Raw genomic sequence first — 21,170 nt, 5'->3', positions numbered from 1 at the left:
GTGGTTCACATGAAAGTCAAGAAGAGCTTGCTGCCCAAACATTTTCCTGTTATCACCGACAATGATCAAGGTGCCATGCAGGAGGACTACCCGTTTGTCCCTCGAGACTGTTACTACCACAGCTACCTGGAAGGGGTTCCTGGGTCCATGGGCACACTGGACACCTGCTACGGGGGTCTGCATGGCATGCTGCAGGTGGATGACTTCACTTATGAAATAAAACCATTGGAGGCTTCTTCCAGATTCGAGCATGTGATTTCTCTACTTGTGTCAGAAGGAAGACCGTCAGAGTCTCAAAGGTGTAAGATTGAAGAACAATCTACAAATCAGGCATTTGAAGAGGCAATACTTTCCGGAGCTCCTAGGGCAGCCCCCGTTTATTTGTGGTGGCCACATAAGAAATATTTAAAAATTCACTACACGGTTTCTCACTCATTATATTTAATGAGGCCTAATGTGACACAGGCAATAGAGGGTGTGGTGATGATAAACAACGTACTCCATACGATTTACAAACAGGGTCTTATAGACATCTACGTACGTCTTTTGTGCATATGGAATGGTCGGGATCCTACAGATGTAACAAAAAAAAGTAGTGCATTCAAAGCTATACAGAGCTTTGGGTTGTGGAAATTTTATAATATTCACAGATTCATTGAACATGATACTTCATTGCTTCTTACAGGACATAAAATCTCAGGACAGCATTTTTATGGTCACCTGGATGGAACATGCAACCCCAACTGGGGATCATTATTTGTATATGTAGCAAATTACCACATATTTTTGGCTGCAACCATTTCAGCACATGTATTAGGTCATAATATGGGGCTCCGCCATGATGTACCTGGCTGCATATGTTTTCGAAGAAGCTACTGTGTTATGACTCCTGAGCCTGGTTTAATGGATACAATGAGCAATTGTTCTTATGCGAGACTGCATCACTGGATTTCTAGGTGGGATCCTTGTATGAGCATACCAAATGTCCTATACAAAAATTTTCCTTATGTAGCACCTCGTTGTGGTGACAAGATCATAAATGAGGCAGAAGAATGTGACTGTGGCTCCTTAAAAGATTGTAAAGAGAATAAATGTTGTGAGACCAATTGTTACCTCTCCCTTGGCAGTGACTGCAGTGAAGGACCCTGCTGTGTTAACTGCACATTTGCTCAACCTGGAACGATTTGCAGAGACCTACTTGGTATTTGTGATCTACCAGAATACTGTGATGGGAAAACGCATAATTGTCCAAATGACATGCATACCCAAGATGGAACCCCATGTTCAGCATTAGCTGTTTGTGTGAGAGGAAACTGTAGTGACCGTGACATGCAGTGTCAATCCCTTTTTGGCTTCCAAATTAAAGATGCTTCACCAGAGTGTTATGAACGTTTGAATATACTGGGTGACCGATTTGGCAACTGTGGAGTGAGGGTGTCACAAGGAGGAGGAAGACCTTTTAAATGCGAAGAAGATAATGTTCTTTGTGGAATGCTGCACTGTAGTAATGTCCATGAAATTCCTGGTGGAGGTGAGCACACTACATTTCGTCATATAATAATACCAGGTGTTACAGAAGAAAAATGCTTTGGATATGACACACACCATGGGACAGATACGCCAGAAATGGGGCTTGTAGTGGATGGTGCAACATGTGGCCCAGGAAAATACTGTTTGAAACAGAATTGTACTTTTTACGAAGACATGGGTTTTGACTGCGATGTCAAGACATGCAACTTCAGAGGGGTGTGCAACAACAAGAAACATTGTCACTGTATGAAAGGTTGGAAACCGCCATCGTGTGACGAGAGAGGATTGGGTGGTAGTATAGACAGTGGCCCCCCACCTGACAGAGAAGTAGGTCTCACACCCAAAATAATTATTAATATACACCAGGCACTAGCTCTACTGTTTATTCGTATGTTTGTTTTTCTGCTTGCATTAATCATTGGTGGCCTTATCCAATTAAAAGAAGTTTTGATGAGAGCTGAAAAATAAACTGTGGAAGCACCAATATTTCTGTTAGTAAATAATACTGAAATGCACAAAATAGAGAAAATCATATTGACACCTACTGGTAGCAATGAAAAATAATTACTCTGATAATTACACAATCTTATCCTGAGATTGCCACCTTGGAATAAAATGCCCTGGCAATACAAAGGGGTCTATGTGTTTAAATTATTTTATATTTCCTGTCTGGTCATATTCTTACTAATTCCATAGATGACATTAGGAGCTCTTACTTTCATTAAGACATGGATTCTAATGTTTTATACATGCCCGTATAGCAATCCTGTTTGCACTGGTATACACTTGTTATTGGACCATTTTCCAATTGGTTATATCCTGAATTTCTGTTATTTGTTCGTTTTATTGGTGCTATTTTTTTTAAAGTAGGTTTCATACCCAGTAAGGAGGCCAACACAGGGCTTGAATTCATGAACCTGAAATTAAGACTTGAGCCTAGATCAAGAGCCAGACTCTCAACCAACTGAGCCACCCAAGCATCCCTAAACAAATAGCATTTAAAGTAACAGTTGGGAGATATAGCGGAAACATAAGAAGTTTTGTGTCATGGCACATGAGTGTCAACAGATCTACCACCTGCAAAATATGTGCTCTTGGACAAAATCTTAGGCTGTGACAGTTTCAAGGTCCACATTCCATTGGGAGGTGAAATGCACTTTGCTAGGATTTTGTCATGATCAAAAGAAAGCACCCAAGAAAGGCCTGGAACATGTTAAGCACTTAATACGTGCCATTATTCCCATTATTCTCATTATTTTCTTGGGTTATGCTAAACCTGAGGTATTCTAGTATAATGAGTTCAGCTTTGTATCGTTATTATAACATGAGGAGGCAGACTGTCAGGAAAAGGGCTATAGGCTTTGTGGGAGAAGGACTGGGAGAATCATTACGTTATCCGTGTGTCATGATATTGATAGGTCCTTCCTCCTGGGAACCCCGCAATCTCTTCAATCAACAGCTACTGCCTCTGAAAATCATCTTTGTTCCAGGAACTGCACAAGGATCATGACTTTTTACTGGGGCAACCGTTCTCAGCCTCCTGCTCCGCCAATTTTGCCTTCTTCCCATCGTAGATGGGAGGCAGCACTCTCTTTGGTGACCACTCATCTGTTTGCCACCAGAGATGCCATGCTTCCTACCACCTCAAAAGTCCCTACAGGTGACTCCCCTTAGCTGCCTCTCCAACCTTGACAAACTGTATGGTAATTGTGGTTCCCTAGCTTTGGCCTGTGAAGAGCAGGCACCTGGCCTCTACTACTTACAGAGACTTCATTACCGCCATAGTTGTTACCAAACACCGATCTGGGCCAATCTGTCTTATCATCAAACTGGACTGTGGAGGAGAGACACGACAGAACTTCCGAGAGGTGATGCTTCTCCTTGCACCAGCACAGTTCGTGTTTCTTCCTTTCACTGAGGTGTAATTGACATGTGGCATGATATCAGTTTCAAGTGTACATACAGTGTAATAGCTCGATATTTGTGTATATTGCAAAACGCTCGCTCACCACAGTTAAGTCCAGTTAGCATCTGTCACCATACATAGTTACAAAAGAGTTTTTTCTTGTGATGGGAACTTTTAAGATCTACTCAGCCACTTTCAAATATACGATACAGTCTCATTCACTATAGTCACCACACTGTATGCTGCCTCCCCAGGGCTTGCTTATTATATGACTGGAAAATGCACCTTTGAGCCCCTTCTCCCATTTTGCTCTCCCCTCTCCCCCATCCTCTGGCAACCACTGATCTGCTCTCTGTGTCTTTCCCAGTGCATTCTGCTGGGTCCTCTGGCCTCACATGATATATGCAGTGTAGCATGCCTGCTTCTCTCAGCCTTGTTCTGCCTACTTCCATGGAAAATTAAGCATTTCCACTTTGCCCAGGATGGGCAATTGCTTTCTGTGTGCTTCTGAGGGTCCCCGTAGAAGTGCGTGAGCCCCATCCCCTGGGATGGTGTCCTTGCCAGGGTGATTCTTTGCCAGGGTGATTCTTGCAGCTGCTTTGGTGGAATCTCATTCCTCTCACAGCGCAGCTTGTCCAGCCGGGTTATGCTTGGTGTGGCACAGCAGCCAGGAAGAGAAGTGGGGACAGTCTCTTGTGGCGGGACAAGCTCTGGGCATTCATATGGCTGTGCAGAGCCAATATTTTCAGGGCTATCCACCCAGATGTCACCATCTCATGTTTCGAACTCCTGAGTTTCCCCAGCATAACATACTTGTTCTGGATGACCATGTAAAAGTCCCTGTTGCTGTTGGAAGCCTATCTGATCCTGAGATTGCTCCTCAGCTGTGATCTCTCTTCCACGCCAGCACAGAAGGGCCCTTCAGTAAGCAACCCAAAAAGCCTTCTGGCATTCACACATGGCCTTTAACGTTTAGTAAACTAGGGTAGTTCCTCTCATTCTCATTACCTTTTACAGCTCATCGACACAACTTAGTCATAACCTGTCAACTCTGCCATCCTTGTAGACATTGTGGCTTCCGTATGGTCCAAATGCCTAAATCGTTGCACATGAGGGAGGGTTGCCCTCCATCAGGACCTTTGCCTGGGCCACCGTTGGTAAATTCCTCAGTATTGGGCTACCTGCCACGTAGGGCAGTCTAGGGATTATCTTTGTTTCTTCACATTCCTCTTAGGACAGAGTCCTCCTTGCCAAGAGTGTTAGAGTGTTGATTGAGCATGTCCCCAAGCCCATCCAGCTGTTTTGTCAGATCACAGCACCACTGTCTTTGGAGAAGCAGATGTCAAGACAGATGTCTTGACCTTCAGGAGATTTGTTGAAGGAAACGTCTCTAAGGACAAAGGGGGAGGAGTAAGAGTGGACCAAGAGAGACTTCAGGCCGCAATACTTCTTCTGTGAAAAGGGGGAGAAAAAGTCTGAATCACAGTGGAAGAGCCTCAGACATCAGAGTTGGTGTGAATCAGATTCATCCAGGAGCCCTTGAGCCAGAGTGACCCTTGACAGCCTCCTGTGTTGGGCAGCAGTGGCCCTGCTCAGTGCCAACACACTCAGACATTGGCTAGGGCTTCCCAGGGGAAACAGGGCCTGGGGTTAATTTCTCATGGCTGCTAAGGTAAGATACCTGGAGACTGCTGCTCATCCATGCTCCCTGTAGTGGACTACTCCCTTGAACGGTGACCTGAGGGGGTCACAGAATAAGCAACTGCCACAACCAGGGAGGTTATTTTAGGGGCCACACAGGAATCTTGAATGGGAATAAATGTGGCCCACCATTCTTAAGTCTTTTAGGTAAACATGATCTCTGCTACTGTCTTAGCTGCATATTGCTCCTATGCTGGTAGAGGAGGCTGTCCGAGGGGCTTTCTCTTGGCTTTTGTTGCTATAGTGACCCTTACTCCCTCTATCATGGAACCAGTGAAAGCATTCTGCCGGCTGCTAAGTACATCTGTCAATTTTTCATGAAGGGCCAGGAGAATGACAACAGACACGGCATAGGTTATGAGAAAAACCTGTGCCAGCTATCTGTTACCTTGCCTCCACATGCCCCCACACTCAGGGACAATCACCATAACATTTGTGTCTCTTGTTATTAATGGCAGCTCACACCCTGTAGCTGACAACGCTGCTAAGATGTGAACACTTCCCTTTCTCCAAGATCTGAGTATCATCTGAGGAAGGAGTGAGGGCATGAGTTCTATAAATACATGCACTATTGCCTCCAGAGTCTAGTCTTTCTTTGAAAGGACTTGCTTCCACTTCAGTCAAGCAGTCTGGGTCTGAGAACTGGTCCAGGTCTGGCAACTGGGTGAAAGCTCATCATTTTCCATTGTGGCTACTAACATCGTTCTTTAGAGATTTTTGCTTGCATAAATCACGCTATGCCCTGATTGATGCCCATCTATTTTTCTCATAGGAATATCATGTTCTGTGAGACATCATCATAGACCCCTGTGTCTGAACGTTTACTGGTTTGACATTCCAATTTGATTAATGTTACATTAATTACAAATGCTCTGCCTTTGATGGTTAAATGCTTCCTTGTGGCCCCTGCCTCTCTGGAATCCTGTCTCGTTCAATGAGACTAGGAGTCCAGGTCCATGGCAGCATCAGCCCAGGTCTACCAGAAGATAGCCGCTACTGAGCTGCTCAGACGTGCCAGTATCGCCTTTCATTAGTCATTCTTTACCTATTCAGTGAAGAGATGCCTTCTGGGCCCTCCCCGGAAACATAACTAGCTGGTGGATTTTCTTGTCTTCTGATGCTTAGGTGGTGTCATTGATCATACTAGCTAAAACCTGGAATAAGTTTCTCAGCATTGTAAGGAAGCTGCCATTACCATGTGCAGAAATGATAAGTCGATTATCTGTCTGGCAGTCTTCCCCAAATGAATGAGAGTATCCTCATTTTGGAGAGAACTCTGCAGTCATTTGAGGGCTACATGGTCTACTGGTCATGTTTCCTTAAACACACGGAGACCCCTATGATCATTCCTAAGATGAAAGCGTTTTGGGAAGGGAGGCCAGTTAATTCCTGTTATACACAAAAATTATACCACAAAGGTACACCTAATGCCTAAAAAAATGTTGTTTAACATTTTGAGGTCCTTTCATAACGGCATTTAAATCTGAGAGCATTAGGTTTACAGTACCTCCAGTATGATTTTCTAGTGGCCGGTAAGCCTTATGTTTCCCAGTTCCGTTCAAACTGGAAAACTGTCCTTGTGTTTCAGGGACTGAATACAGTTCTCTGATTTGTCATGTCTACTTCACCCGTCGGGGTGGTATCTGCCCACCTTCGGGACTGAGTGAAAGCTATTGCTTGGGGATGAAGGAGGCATCTGAAGGTGTTGTCTGGTGTTTTGCATGGTGCAGGAACTGGGGCCACTCCTGTTTTTTCCAATGGACTTCTCCATAAGGTTAGATAAGGTAGTCAAATCATGGCCAGAGCTGCCTGCTATGGGATGGCAGACTCAGTAGGTAGTTAAATTTTAGATTCCTGCAAGAGTTTGGGAGAGCTGCGTTAGGGCAATGTCCTTCATGAGGAAGGTTCAAATGGAAGTTCTGAAAGATAAAGATCATTAATATCCCTCTTTCCTCCTTACCTCCCTGGGACACAGGTATTCCCTCCTATAGTTCCAGGGTTGTTGTTCTCTTTCTGCTACGACAAAATTGGTTTTTGTCGCCCCTGTAGATAACAAAAAATTCCCCAATTAAAAAAAAATTTTTTTTTAACCAGGTAGGCTCTGTGCCTCACAGGGGCCTTAAACTCGGGACCCTGAGATCAAAAGGAGCATGCTCTACTGCCTGAGCCATCCAGGTGCCCCTAAAATCTTTGTAAAATCTCCTACTGAGACCCGGACCTTCTCTCTGGAAGGGGCCGGTAGAAGTGGTACTAGGGCACTTTTATAATATTAGAAAAGAATTAGGTTTAAATTCTCTAAGCCTCCTTCTAGTCGGGCTGCACTGAGAGGAAGCACTGCCAGGGTGATATACCAGGGAAATGAAAGATGAATCATGCCTAGGAATGGTCACAGCAGAGTGCAGAATTTTACAAATAGTGCTATATAAACACCCATCCCTTGTATCCTTATCATAATCTAGGAAGAAGTGGTTAAGATGTTGCTGGGCAGTGTGAGGAGACCCCTGGCCCCTGAGGTCTCCGCCCAGCTAGTCCCCGGGATATCGCCAGAGGCTCTTGGTCTCTTGGCAAGAAAGAATTCAAGGACAGACTAGACAAAACAGTTGGATGACGCAAGTGAAGGGTTTATTAAAGTGGGAGTACACTCTGGAGATGTGAGACAGGTACGCTCAAGAGAGAGCTACACACCCCTGGTGGTTTTCTATCTTTTCTTGACAGTTGTCAACTAGGGGGTAGAATATTTATTACTTGGGAAAGGGATTTTTTTCCTTGGAAGCGAGGTTTGTGCCTTTTCTCCCTTACTTGGTCAGGGTTTGTGGCCTCCTTTGTCTTGGACCTGCCTGGTTTGGTCCAACTTCTGGTGGTTTTGTTTTTAGAGTGCTGCCTGCACAGTCCTCCGACTCTCCTGATAGGGGGCCAGAACTCCCCCTTTGCTGGCCTCCAGGCATCCTGTGAAAGCCTAACTGCCTACTCTAATAAAGAGGCAATGATCCCTTTCTAGAGATAGCTTCATTAAGTGATTAAATCATCTTATAATGTGTGTGAACCAACAGTAGGTGAGAGAGGCAGAAGTGTAAATCTTCTTTTACGCTCCAAGTCAAGTTCTTGGAGGCTATTCCAACACTCAAATAATACCTCATGTCTGGGAATGTTGATGGTTTGTTGAATAACTCTACTGTCAGTTCACTATGAGTGGCTTTAGGCATAAAATGTGTGCTTTGTGTAGGTCTCAGCCTACCTGTAGTGATGCTATTGGCTAAGAATGCCTGGGGGCATTCACCTGGGCTTGTACTACTCCTTGTGACTCTCCAAGGACATTTCCCCCACTGGAGCCAATGTTGTGGCCGGACTGCCCCTTGTGGTTCTTATTATGAATGCCTGACACACCTCAGGGACAACCATCAGGGAACTTTCAAAAAGCGAGGTTTATTACTCACAAGTCCTGCATGCATACACAGGATACCTGGGAGCACATAGCCAGGTTAGGGTGCGGGGAGAGTGTATGGATCTGGGGTTCTGTCTTTATTGGGGTGGAGGGCCTCACTGGTTTACTCTTTATTGGTAAATTTAAAACAAAAGAGGTGGGAGGTGGGGGGTGCACGCGCCTGGGTGGCTCAGTCAGTTAAGCCTCTGACTCTTGGTTTCAGCTCAGGTCATGATTTCACAGTTTGTGAGTTCCAGGCTCGAGTCAGGCTCTGTGCGACAGTGCAGGGACTGCTTGGAATTCTCTCTTCCTCTCTCTCTCTGCCCTTTCCTGGCTCTTTCTCTCTCTCAAAATAAATAAATAAACTTAAATTTTTTTTTTAATTAAAGATATTTAGTGTTTATTTTTGAGAGAGAGACAGAGCATGAGTGGGAGGGGCAGAGAGAGAGAGGGAGACACAGAATCCAAAGCAGGCTCCAGGCTCTGAGTTGTCAGCACAGAGCCGGATGCAGGGCTCAAAGCCACGAACCATGAGATCATGACCACAGCCAAAGTTGGACACTTAACTGACAGGCTACCCAGGTGCCCCAAATTTTTAAAAAATGTTTAAAAGAGTAGGAATTAAAGTGCGGGAAAGGAAAAGCACTGTCATTCAAGTGGTTAGTTATCTAGATTACCCAGAGCTTTGCAAAAGAGGAGCTTCATGGGTGGAGTGGCGTAGCTGTTTATCTATTTGTGTAGCTAACAATATGTTTGTTTGAGACGGATATCTTTGAAATGGGTGCCTCGGCAATCAAAAGCTTAATGTCATGCATTTACACTACAATGTGTCCCATTGTCAGGCTGCAGATGGTTCAGAAAGCTGAAAATATGACCCACAGTAGTTTCAAAGGCCACAAATGGGTGGCCGAGGTCAGCTGATCTGATTGAAACAGGAGTACTGTAACTTCAAAAAGTGTCAACAGTGGCAAGGCACCACTGGTAGCCCCAGGAAGGGATCAAAGTCCTGATGTAGTCAGTCTGCCAGGAGCAGGCAGAGGTAGCACGCATGCAACTTGGGCTCTCTTACCTTGAAACAAACATAAGCTTTTGACCAGAATCACAAGCCTAGCAGACAATGGTAGCCTCTGCATCAGAAACATAGAGTCTTTTATTTTCTGCCAGGTATAGTAGAAATTGATGTGTTCTATGCTTGTAATTCCTGCCCAGGATATGATGGTAGATGTTCTGCCATATGTGGTATGATAGGTAATACAAAGCTTAATCACCAGTTTGCTTCCTGCTGATCTCATCAGAGAATAGGTCTTTACCGGGAACAACTACATGAGTGACCCAGATGGTTCAGTGTCTACAATTTGTTTCCAGAGTTCATGGCCCCAAAGGGGTGGCATTAATGTGCCAGTCTGTTGTATTCTAAGTAGCAGACTAAAACACACAGGCCCTTGGCAATAGGGAAGAATCAATAGAAGTGCTAGCCGGGGTGAAGCTGAAGACACAGCACAAGCTAACACCCCACAACCACGCCCCAGGTGAGATATGTGTCACATTCTTCAGGCACTCCTGGATGCCCAACAAAAAAGGAGAGGGAAAAGCAAATGGTTAATTGACAGAGATCACAGTTATTCAGGGCCTGAGTCTCCATCAGTTTGCAACTGTCTTAATGATTTACAAGAAAAAAGCAATTTCCAGAACCCTATAGATTCAATTTCCTGGAGCTCTAACATCACCCTCCCCCCATAGGATAGAAAATCTTATATAATCAGTCTCTCCTCACAACCCCAGTACAGCTCTTTCTGCCCACAGGTCCTGTCCCCATGCTATAATAAAAACACCCCTTTTGCACCAAAAACGTCTCAAGAATTGTTTCTTGGCCATTTGCTCCTGAACCCCACTTCAGACCACATCAGAGATTGCAGGGGTGCAAGAACACCTGGTTTCAGGGGGTCCCAAACAGACCAGGTTCAGCCACTAACCACTGACAAAACCCAAATGCAGAGAGATGCGGCACCTGGGCGGCTCAGATAGTTAAGCCTCAGACTCTTGATTTCGACTCAGGCCATGATTTCATGGTTCATGAGATTGAGTCCCAAGTTGGGCTCCACACTGACAGCATGGACCCTGCTTGGGATTCTTTCTCTCCCTGTTGCTCTCTGCCCCTCTTCTGCTCCCATGAGCACACGCTCTCTCACGCTCTCTTTCAAAATAAATACTTATTTTAAAAATGCAGAGAGATGAGTGGAGATGAAATAAGAAAGGAATTTATTTCAGTGAGCCCAACACTGGAAGACAAAGACAGCAGACTAACATCTCAAAGACTTTCTCCAAAGTGCCAAAAATACTTCTAGGTTTATACCAGGAAAATGTGGGACAAAGGTAAGTAGGTACTTGCAGGTGGGCAGTAAAGGTCAGGTCTTCATTGTCATGGGTGGGGTCTTGCTGGTTCAGTGCAGCCCTTACTGCTTGAAGGGGTAGTATCAGTTCCCTTCAGGGGATGCTTGGCTCACAGGGTCTTTTGCCTGAGTTAAGAGATAAGCCAGAAAGAAGAACTTGATCAATTAGAAAGTTTGAGGTCAAAATGGAGGTAGTTGAAATCCTCTTTCAAGGGTATAACAGAGGATAGAGGCGCCTGCACTAAACCCTGACCCACTCTACTTAAGGCTCAATTAAATTAGCTTCTAATGTTTTTGGTCCACTCAATTTCTACCTCTTTATTGTGGACATGATTTGTTACTGCTTTGAGGAGGCTTTGACTCAGCAGCTACAGCCACGTTGCATTTTGGCTAGGGCTGCAGGGATTTCTGCCTCTATTGTCATAATGACAACCCTTTCCCATCCCACTTTGGAGGAGAATGAACAACAATCAAAGGAGCATTTGATTGACTTGTTTTAATCCTAACTCGCTGCTCAGCCTCTAAGCATCTATTGAAGATAGGGCAGAGAGGAAACCTTAGTCCCTTCCTGTCCACCACTTGATCAAGAGCATTCGCTAGTGGATCCTGGGGAGTCCTCTTTAATCCTCTACTCTGGCCTGTGGAGGACTTTGTTCTTGTTGTTCCAGAAAAGCATGTTTCTGTTAGCGTCCCATCTTAGTCACCAAAAACTGTCAAGAAATGTGATAGGTCTAAGATTTTAGGGGCGCCTGGGTGGCGCAGTCGGTTAAGCGTCCGACTTCAGCCAGGTCACGATCTCGCGGTCCGGAGTTCGAGCCCCGCGTCGGGCTCTGGGCTGATGGCTCAGAGCCTGGAGCCTGTTTCCGATTCTGTGTCTCCCTCTCTCTCTGCCCCTCCCCCGTTCATGCTCTGTCTCTCTCTGTCCCAAAATTAAATAAACGTTGAAAAAAAAAATTAAAAAAAAAAAAAAGATTTTACCCTATCTTCAAGGTAACAAGTTAGCCTGCCACAGTTTTGTGGGGCACTCTGATCAGATTGGGGGCCACTGAATATGGGGTGTCCCAATTGGGTAGGGTCCAGCAGCATGGGTGGTGAAAGAATTCACCCAAGGCAGGACAAGAGACAGAAGTTTACTGAATATACCACAAGGGAGCAGCAGGCAGGATAGCAAAGGAGAGACGGTCTGTGAGAAGTGATGGTGAAGGACCTCAATTATAGGGCAGAGTGAGGAGGTATGGGAACGTATGGAATTTTCCTTTTGGTAACCTTAGGAACTGTGCCTGGTTGGTCAGTTAGAGTCTATGGCTACTTCGAGGTGGACCACTTAGTGAGCCTGTTTGCATTCTGCTTGGTGGTCACCATGGGCCCTTTTACCCTACTCAGGTTTCTATTGCTCAAGCTTGTTGCCTAAAAGCGGCCTCTACAAATATCATGGATGGTAGCAGAAGATAATGAGATGCCCGGTTCAGAGACAAAGGACTTTCTTTCTCATGGCACAGCAAGGAGCAGGAATTTCATGCTCTTGTCAGTTTAACTTATTCCAAAGTCTCATGGGGGCAATGCAGAGGGCTCCTGAGGATACTGCACATATAATGATTTTACATTAGAGCTAAGGAACTCTGAGCTTTAGGAAACGTCTTTTATGATAGGCTGCGTGCAAATCTGCCCGATTTCTGCTCTGGAGGGAGACATTATCTTTATTATAATAGGCAGTAAGCAAACCTGCCTTCTGCGCTGAAGGGTGACATTTTTTAAAAAATTTTATTTTAGACAGATTGAGGGAGAGTGGCAGAGGGAAAGACAGATTCTTCAGCAGGCTCCACGCTCAGCATGGAGGACGACATAGGGCTCGATCTCACGACCCTGGGATTATGACCGAGGCCGAAATCAAGAGTCGGATGATCAAACGACTGAGTCACCCAGGCGCTCCTGAAGAATGACCTTTTACCTTCCAAACTGGTCCACTATACAAAGATCTTTGAAAAGATAATCTGGAATAATATCTGTCATCTGCATGTAAGATGTATACAAATATAAGAGATACATGGAGAATTGTCTCCCAATAGATAAGGATATAGTAATTTCAATAGAGACAAATGTATTATCTAATTCAGTCTTCTGAGAGGGACTAGAAGCAAGTATGCCCCAGTAATAATGAGCAGACTTAGTCCCCAGATCTTGTTTTATAAATACCATTGTATGCTCAAAGGAAACAGAGATCCTTTGAGAAAATGATAATTCCAGGACTGGAGCAGGTGAAATACAAGATGAGCCTAAAACACTGTGTGCCAAAAAGTAATGAAATGCTCAAAGAATGATGGAGATATGTTGAAAGGACAAAGATGCCAGTTTAAAGGTGCTCCCATGGGTCAAATCTAAGACAATTTAGTTTTAAAATAAATAAGAGTAATGGATTATAAGCCATTCAATTATACAGAAATTCATGAGTCCATGCTGATGATAATAAATAAATGAAATAAGGGAAAGGGGAAAGTTGTTTCTTATAGTAGAATGCCAAATAATAGATGTAGGTGGAATTATGGATAAAAAAGTCATCATTTGACAATCTTCCCAGTTAACAACTGCTTCAATGGAGGGTAATCATTGAATGCTAAAATAACTGGGTGAAAATTTGATGAAAAAAAGAATAATTACTTAAAGTAATTCTCCATAAACTTCCTATTCATTGTAAAAGGAAATATAGTCACTTTTCAGTGGAGCCATCTAGTGGACAACACTGTAATTAAGTGTTCAAAGTTAACCAATAATGGGACCAACATCTTGTGCCTACTGATAACGTGGACTGAGATGGACATAACATTACTTTTGTGGTACTGCTTCTAAAAATAAAGCAGTACCTAAACAACAATCGATGGGCTCTCTACAAAATGATTGTTCTGTATTCTCGTCATGACAGACAATGAAAGACTAAGGAACTATTCCAGGTTAAAGGAGATTAAAGAGACATGCCAACTGAATGGAGTGTGTGATCCTTGGACTTTGGGCAGGGGAAAAAAAAAAGATGTAAAGGGCATTTATGGAACAGTTGATGAACATCTACAAAATAGATAATAGTATTGTATCAATATTAAAAATCTTGATTTTGATAACTATATTGTAACTTATATACTAGAATGCCTTTTCATGTATATATGTCCCTATCCATCTGTCTTTTTCCTTGCTTTCCTTTCTTTTCTCCCACTATCTTCTTTCTTTCTATGTCTAGGATACATATGTATGTACATGAATATGTACATGTATGTGTACATATGTATATTTGTGTATATATATATTCACATACTAAGAAAGCACATGCACGAGAGTGAGCAAGAGAGAGAATAAAGTGAAGAGAGGTCAATTATAAGAAACTGGAGAAATGGGTAAAAGGTATCTGGGAGTTCTATGTCATCTTCTTGTAACTTCTCTGTAAGACCGAGATTTCCTATATGAAAAAAGAAAAACATTCCAACAGAAAAATGGACAAAGGGCAAGATTTTTCAGAGAAACAAAAAAGGATAAAAAATAAAGAGCCATAAAAACGTTTAAAATAATCTCAACAGCATTCATAAGTGAAAATTTCAAATTAAAATATTATTTTCCACTTAGCATTTTGGCAAGGATCTGAGATGTGATGATAATTCCAGTATGGAAAACAGCATCCTCATATAATGTTCATAGAGGGATAACTGCACAAGATCTTTGAAGTAAAATTTGGTAATATTTTCCACAAATTAGTATATACCTACCCTCTGACCCAGAAGATCCCCTTCTAGAATTTTATTCTCCTGACACTCACACTGATTCTAAATTTTCACTTAGAATTGCTTGTTGTAGGAATAAAATTTTAAATAACCAAAATACCTATAAGTAGAAATTAAAATCTTATGAAACATCTGCAATATGAACTATACTATACTATGGATAGTATGTGAATCAGACAGCCTAATTACACCGTTAAACAAATCAACCCCACAACCACCTGCTTAATGAACGTAACAGTTTATCTGATGGGTCAGGGTTTGACCCTCTTAGAATCAACTTTATAGGCCAATTCATTGTATGCCAAGGCTCCCTAGCTGTTCTCTAACCCTCTCTGTGCATCCTCCCAGAGGCAGGTGGAAGTCCCCATTGATGCAGCAACAGCATTAGCCATACCTCTTCAGGAAAACCTGCAGGCTACTAAAGTGTATATTGCACACTAGCCTCATATATAAGCTGTATTTTCTGACACAGTTTCATGAGAAGCACTAATATTGGGGGGTTGGGGTACTTCCCAAATTAATAAAATTGGTACCAATTTGTGATATACCTAGTGATCATTTTGTTTTTTCCACTAGAAAGAATCCATAGAGAAAGAGGTGTGCTAATATTATTTGGTTCACCTAATTAATTAATTAATTAATTTTTAATGTTTTATTTATTCTTGAGAGAGAGAGAGACAGAGCATGAGCGAGGGAGGGGCAGAGAGAGAGTGGGACACAGAATTGGAAGCAGGCTCCAGGCTCTGAGCTGTCAGCACAGAGCCCGACGTGGGGCTGTAACCCACAAGTGGTGAGATCATGACCTGAGCTGAAGTCGGATGCTCAACCGACTGAGCCACCCAGGCGCCCCAGTTCACCTATTTGTAATGTGACACTTTTTTTAAAAAAGTGTGTTTGGGTGTGTGTGTGTGTGTGTGTGTGTGTGTGTGTGTTTTGCTACTTATTCATTTGTATCACAGCAGCAGGTCTACCCTTCTCTAGTACTCTTTAATGCTGATGCTGGGACTCTCTACAAACTACATTTCCCATATTCCCTTGACAGCTACCTTCTGGCTAGGTTTTGCCAACTTGGAAACATTGGCAAGAGTTTGCAATCTGGGAAAAGAGACTTCTTTCCTGTTTGTAATCTCTGTCAGCATTTCTCTAGCAGCAAAACACAGCTCTGGCTCCAACCTCCACCTTGTCTTGGTGATTTCATTACCAGCAATGCTATCCCACCTGAAGAACCACCATTAGCTACCTGTGAGCCCTGGGTAGCACACCTTTAGAGATGCTACGGGCTTGGTTTCAGACCACTGCAATAAAGTGAATATTGAAAAAAATTAATTATTGCAAAAATAATTTTTTTTGTTTCCCAGTGCACTTAAGTTATATTTACATTACAGTGTAGTCTTAATGTGCAATAGCATTATGTCTAAAAGAAAACAATGTACATACCTTAACTTAAAAATACTTTATTACCAAGAAAAAAAAAGCACTTTATTGCTAAAAAGTACTAACGATCATCTGAGGTTTCAGTGAGTTCTAATCTTTTTTGCTGGCAGAGGGTCTTGCCTTGATGTTGATGGCTGCTGACTGATCAGGGAGGTGGCTGCTAGAGGTTGGGGTGGCTGTGGCAATTTCTTAAAACAAGACAACAATGAATTTATCTTATAGTTTTCATGTTTTATTATGCATATTTCAATTTCACTATTAATATTGAGCCTAAATATATGCTGGTTTTATGTCAAGATTTTTGAAATGTAAAAAGTAAACAAATAGCTCTTAGGCTATATATAGAATGTATTAAAAAATTAGAGAATCTATCGGGTGGTAAATTCTGTCTGTACAACATTTAAACATTTAGTGGCACAAATATAAATAAACAATAGGGACAGGAAGACATGTAAAACTTTGGGTTGCAATTGGAGGAAAAACCTGCTCAGAACTAAAGGGAGAGGTTCTTGGTTGCTGATGAGAATCTCTCCTTGATTTCAGACTTTAGACAAACTAAGGAGGCAGTGTACAAAAACCAGTGACTTGTACAAAATCCCCATTAGTCAGGAGAAATAGTAGCAATATGATAGATGAAAGAACTGGCTCGCAACAGTCTGCAGTAAGCAAGGATGGCTGGGCGGGAAGTTGGAAAGCTAGTTGGAGGCTGCAGCTCGAGATCGGGGTCTACACTAGAGTAGAACAGCAGGCTGGAAACAGTCTATAGAGGCAGATTGGTTGGCTAGTGCATTTTTCAATAGTTCTTATTTTCCAAACAAGGTCTTAGGATGCTTTCCTCAAACAGGGAAGACAACAATGAAGTTTGCTGCATCAATGAGCTCTTCCTTTAACAAACAATTTCCTGTAGTCATTTGATAGCACAGTAGAATCACTGTAGAGACCACAGAACTTCTTTCTAAAGTGGAGTCATCCTCTCAAATCCTGCTGATCAACTAAGTTTATGTAATAAGATTCTAAATACTTTGCTGTAATTTCAACAATCTTCACAGCATCTTCACCAGGAGTAGATGCCATCTCCAGAAACCACTTTCTTTGCTCAGTCATAAGAAGCAATTCCTCCTCAGTTAAAGTTTTATGCTGAGATCGCAGCAATTCAGTCCTATCTTCAGGCTCCACTTCTAATTCTAGGTCTCTTGCTATTTCTACCACATCTGCAGTTACTTCTTCCACTGAAGTCTCGAACCCCTCGAAGTCATCCATGAAGGTTGGAATTAACTTCCAACATCTGGTTAATGATATTTTGACCTCTTCCCATGAATTGCAAATGTTCTCACTGCCATCTAGAATGGTGAATCTTTTCTGAAAGTTCTTAAATTTATTTTGCCCAGATCCATCAGAGGAATTCCTATCTGGGCAACTATAGCCTTATGAAATCTATTTCTTAAATAATAAGACTTGAAAGTTGAAATTACTTCTTGACCCATGTGCTGTACCTTGTGTTAGCAGGCATGAAACCAACATTAATCTCACTGTACATCTTCATCAGAGCACTTGGGTATATTATCAATGAGCTGTACTATTTTGATAGGAATCCTTTTTCTTGAGCAGTTGCTCCCAACAGTAGGCTTAAAATATTCAGTAAACCATGTTGTAAACAGACGTGCCATCATCCAGGCTTTGTTTTATTTATAAAGTACAGGCAGAGTAGATTTAGCCTAATTCTTAAAGGCCCTAGGACTTTTGAAAAGGTCAGTGAGCACTGGCTTCAACTGAAAGTCACCAGCTGCATTAGCCTCTAACAAGAAAGTCAGGCTGGCCTTTGAAGCTTTGTAGCCAGGCACTGACTTCTCTCTAGCTATAAAAGTCCCAGATGACATCTTCTTCCAATAGATGTTTCATCCACATTGAAAATCTATTGTTTAGTGTAGCCACCTTCATTAATTATCTTAGTTAGGTCTTCTGGAAAACTTGCAACTTCTACAACAGAACTTGCTGCTTCACCTTGCACTTTTATTATGGAGATGGCTTCTTTCCTTAAACCTCATGAACCCACTTCTGCTAGCTTCAAGCTTTTCTGAAACTTCTTCACCTCTCTCAGCCTTCATAGAATTGGAGAGTTAGGGCCTTGGTCTGGATTAGGCTTTGGCTTAAGATAATGTTGTGGCTGGTTTGATCTTCTATCCAGACCACTAACCTTTCTCCATATTAGCAATAAGGCTGTATCACTTTCTTACATTCACACCACTTTTTCATTTCCTTCAAGAACTTTTTCTTTGAATTCACAACTTGGATAACGGGCACAACAGATCTAGCTTTTGGCCTGTCTCAGCTTTCCACATGCCTTCCTTGCTAAGCTTAATTTCCTAGCTTTTGATTTAAAGTGAGAGACACATGGGGTGCCTGGGTGGCTCAGTCAGTTAAGCATCCAACTCTTGGTCATGATCTCATGATTTCGTGGGTTCAAGCCCCTCATCCGTCTCTGCACTGACAGTGCAGAACCTGCTTGGGATTCTTGCTCTCTCTCAAAATAAACTTTAAGAGAACTATATTTACATTAAGGTATAAAGGCAATTTACATGCCTAATCTGTCACTCCCACTTATTACCAGCATTTCGTAAATTTATTTGGTGACCTGTTTTCTTTTAGTGCCCTATGTGTTCCTTTTGAAGTTGTGTGCTCATGTGAGAAGGGCAATCTTCCAGGTACAGGGTAGTGATCTCCCCTTCCGTAGTCTAGAAGAAGCTTTGAAGCTTTGTTTTTTTTCTTCCAAATTAACTAATTAGTTTTTAAGTAAAGCATGACTGACATACAATATCCTTTTAGTTTCAGGTGTACATCATAGTACATCTTTATTTATTTACATTATGAAATGATTCCCATAAATCTAGTTAACCATCTGTCACTATACAAAGTTACTAGAATTTTGGCTATCTTCCCTTTACTGTACATTATATCCCCAAGACTTATTTTATAACTGGAATTTTGTACCTCTTTATCCCCTTCACCTATTTTGCTCACCCTCCAATCCCTCCCCACTTGAGTAATCCATAGTTTTTTTTTTCCCCCTTTATCTACCAGTCTATTTCTCTTTTGTTTGTTCATTTGTTGCATATTTCTCCACTGGTGATTTTCTTTTCCCATTTCTATTTTCTCTCTTCTCTCTTGATATTTCAATCTCACTTATACTTTTTTCACTTATTATATTCTGCTTTTTATTATGATCATTTTATTCATTCAATCAATCAACATGTTAAGGAGGCTTGGAAGTGAGGGTGGAATGAATCTGAGTTTGAAGGTGAGAAGTGATATTTAAAGTTTCATCTCATTTAATCCTTTCCACAACATTTTAAAGATCTATTACCATGCCTTTTTTTGGATGGAGAATCATAGTTAGGAAATGTTAGGTTACTTGCTTAAAGCCAGACAACTCTTAAGAAGATGGAACTGGGGGCGCCTGGGTGGCTCAGTCGGTTAAGCGTCCGACTTCAGCTCAGGTCACGGTCTCACGGTCCGTGGGTTCGAGCCCCGCGTCGGGCTCTGGGCTGATGGCTCGGAGCCTGGAGCCTGCTTCCGATTCTGTGTCTCCTTCTCTCTCTGCCCCTCCCCCATTCATGCTCTGTCTCCCTCTGTCTCAAAAATAAATAAAAACGTTAAAAAAAAAAAGTAAAAAAAAAAAAAAGAAGATGGAACTGAAACTTGAGGCCAGGTCTTCCATCATCTCCTGTGTTCTTTCTATTATTCCATATTAACTTCTCAAAGGATTAGCAAATAAGAGGCTTGTCTGCTGAATCTGCTTCTTTCTTGTTTTGTTTCGTAAACACAGTAGGTTCCGGTGTGATTATTTAATGTGAACTCAAATGCCTTAATTGGAACTGTGCTTTTCAACCCTCCAAGGTCCCCACAAATCCCTGTGGACTAATTCCAGGTTGTTTCCCACATTTAGGTCCTCTTCCTGCCCTTTAAGGCTTTTATGTTTTTGATCTGTGAGGGTTCCTTAGAGCCATGTTTTGGAAGTGTACTTCAAAAGTCAGGAAGACTGGGCTGAAGTCACAGTAAGTCCATCCACTAGTCTTACTGTAGGAATTAAACAAACAACCAAATAAAAACTTGAATTTTCCCTGTTACCAAAAAGAAGAAACCTTTACCTTCTCTCCCTTTTTTTAGATTTTTTTTTTAATTTTTAAAGTTTATTTATTTATTTTGGAGAGACAGAATGAGCGGGGGAGGGGCAGAGAGAAAGGGAGAGAGAGAATCCCAAGCAGGCTCTGCACGGTCAGCACAGAGCTGGATGCAGGGCTTGAACTCACAAACCACGAGATCATGACCTGAGCCAAAACCAAGAGTTGGATGCTTAAACGACTGAGCCACCCAGGTGCCCTTAGATTCTTTTTGAGCAAGCTTGTAATTATAAATCTTTCCTTCTCTCTTTTATATGTATATAAAATTTTGTAAAAGCCAAAAAGCCTCTTGTCAGGTACAACTCTCTTTGAAATGTAAATATCGAGGAAAATCGTGCCCCCTCTCCCCCATAGCAGTTAGGCTAGGGGCCTCGCTCCAGGTTTAAGCACCTGCCTGTCAGAGTTTTATTTTTCCTGTGAATGACAATTAACTATCACAGATGATCACTTACAGGGGTGACTTACCAAAGAATGTATACAGCAAACTGTGTTAAGTCCTCTTGCCAGAGAGCATGTATGTAATGGACTGTATTTGCCTGGATATATAAAAGGTTGTGAGATTTCATTCTCTGAAATCATATTAGCGGATTGCTTGATACGCCCGTCCCAGTCTGGAATCCTGAATACTGAATAAGAGAACTTCCGCCCCCCCCCCCCCCCCATTTGTAACGATTTTCTGAGGGGTGAGGATTTTACATTTAACTTCTTCACAAAATCGATGTATTCATGTCTCCTACCTTTACGGCCCCCACCCCCCCACGGTAAAGTGGAATGGTAACCGGGCCGTCGCTCACCGAGCGGTTCGCCGCGGGGACGGGGAGAGAGACCCGCGCGCCGGCCGCCGGAACC

The 21,170-nt window shown here is 42.5% G+C and overlaps 1 protein-coding gene and 1 long non-coding RNA gene across 3 annotated transcripts in view; one reads left to right on the top strand and one right to left on the bottom strand.

The window, feature by feature from the left end:
• Window positions 1–21,170, top strand: part of LOC101081641 (synaptojanin 2 binding protein) — a 64,155-nt gene that overhangs the window by 5,231 nt on the left and 37,754 nt on the right. The gene's annotated exons all lie outside the window — the stretch shown is intronic.
• LOC102901257 lies at window positions 10,795–21,163 on the bottom strand. Of its 2 annotated transcripts, none has more exons than XR_440582.3 (3): window positions 21,116–21,163; window positions 20,787–20,857; window positions 10,795–11,074 (listed from the first exon to the last, which is right to left on the bottom strand). It is a non-coding gene; the product is annotated as an uncharacterized LOC102901257 (long non-coding RNA). The 2 variants fall into 2 exon arrangements; XR_002158768.3 differs by having other exon boundaries at window positions 21,059–21,152.

Source organism: Felis catus, chromosome B3 (genome assembly GCF_018350175.1).
Source record: "Felis catus isolate Fca126 chromosome B3, F.catus_Fca126_mat1.0, whole genome shotgun sequence".
Taxonomy (NCBI): Eukaryota; Metazoa; Chordata; class Mammalia; order Carnivora; family Felidae; genus Felis; species Felis catus.
Note: the sequence above shows the minus strand (reverse complement) of the source record. Positions and strands in the feature narration are given on the sequence as shown.